This window comes from Pinus tabuliformis, chromosome 8 (genome assembly GCF_031772625.1).
Source record: "Pinus tabuliformis cultivar Carrire ecotype Pingquan chromosome 8, CPIR1, whole genome shotgun sequence".
NCBI lineage: Eukaryota > Viridiplantae > Streptophyta > Pinopsida > Pinales > Pinaceae > Pinus > Pinus tabuliformis.
In genome coordinates, this window is record NC_142294.1 from 1,158,991,663 (window position 1) to 1,158,993,632 (window position 1,970).

Sequence of the window (1,970 nt, forward strand, 5' to 3'; positions counted from 1 at the left end):
TTAAGAGTTAGTTTGTTTGCTGTTCATAGCTGATTGAGCTTTTGCTTTCGTCATATGGTTTGAATTTATATATTTCTAGTGTTGAAACAAGTAAATCTTAAGGTGTCTTTTGATTTTGGACAAGCTTGTTTGCTTTCACTTGAAATTAAATTCAAAGTTATACAACAGCTTTCTTTTTGTAATACATCAACATTAAGAAAGAGAAAAGAAATACTTGCATTGTGCATGTGCATTTTGACAGCTTGCATGTTGATTTAGGGAAAAGTGCATTAGTGTGTGCTCTATGATCTGTGTGAAAAGATGATGTCTTTCTTTTCCCTCAGTAGTTAAGATTTTCAAAGTTGAAAGATTGAAAAGCTTGCTTATCATCTTAGACTGCATTTAGGAATTTGTATTATACATCTCGTGGTGATCCATAAAGGCAAACTGCTAAACAAGATCAACTTAAAATGAATTGAATTTACATAACAACGCTTTGAAACATAACGCAAACACATAGAGGTCTAAGCTAGAGACGTGTTCCGGCATCGTTAAACGTGATATCTTAGCGTTGAGTGGTTGGGTGATTCCTCCACGGTGAAGCGATAAGTATCAATACGGACTTGTGCTCCCACGTACCGTCGCGTATATATTGGGAGACCCCTATAGGAACAAATCCTTTATCCTTAGGAAGCCGTGTCGACCGCCCTACTGATCGCGATGCAGTGAACACAGCATTCACGAAGATCGACCACCCGTACCGTAAAATGTATTCTGTGGTTTCGCGAAAGGTTTGGCACACCCTCTGCCTAGATCTCCAGAGCAGTTTCTTTTGGCCTTTTTCAAACTCTATAACTGAAAAAGTCCATCCGAGAATTTGTCACTTCGGGCTCATTAAAACATCGAAGGAGACTAGAGTCATCTTTAGCTTTTTCTCGACTCTTAAAAAGTGAAAAAGCAAGTTGTGTCTAAAAGCGTCGTTATAAAATTTATTTTAAACAGAACATAATCACCTCCTATTCCTGCGTTGATCTGTAGGTTGAGAACATGGAACGCCCCAACCAAGGAATTCCCCATGATGGAAATCCTAGTCCTTTCTCTTCTTGGGGAGAAGTTGGTGCGCCCATATGGCCACATTGTCACTTCCAGGACTGACAATCGGCCTGCCAGTTTGGCTATTCTCAACCAATGTAGTTCAGAACACCATGGTTCCTGAACAGTCGAGTCAACAGTTAGATCAGTCTAGAGCTGCCCACCAGCCTTCTACTTCCTATAACTCTTCCTCCAACCCCTCGTCTTCGCAAGGTAGAGCTGGCAAAAGCCAAGCTCCCATGGAGAAGAAGGAGAAGAAGAAGAGAGAGAAGAAGAAGGAGCCTAAGGCGACTGGGGGCAAGCAAAAGACATCTGACAAAAATCCACACGCAGCACAGACCGGGCCTAAATCGCCATGTGTCATATGTAGAGGAGACCACTTCCATAGAGATTGTCCCTGTATTCCCCGGATACTAAGGGACTGGTCCCCTCGTTTGCACAATTCGGGAGCATCAACCTCTGATAGCCATGTTGAATGCTTACCGTCAACCAGCGAAAGTGAAGGTTCAAGACAAAAAAGGGGAGTAAGATCTCCCTGCAGACTGTGTGAAGGCGATCACGCCATCCACCGTTGTCCCTTCTTGGACGAAGCGAAGAGAGTTTTGGAAGATCGTCCGGTTTCACCGTTAAGACTTCCTCCTGGATACAAAAAACTCGTGCCAAGTCCTTCGTTGGTTGAAAATACAGCTGGCCCACTCAAGTGGTCGGCTGAAGCGTCAGTCACTGAAAATGAACCTACTGAATCTAGACCGGACGAAAGTCCAAAGGTCGAAACGGCAGTTGACCCAGTTCTCCTTTCAGAAGTTTCATCTTCAAATGACACCGTCACTGAAGATTCATCTTCAAATGACACCCTCACTGAAGAGAATAAGGATGACACCATCCAGATTCTTTTCATC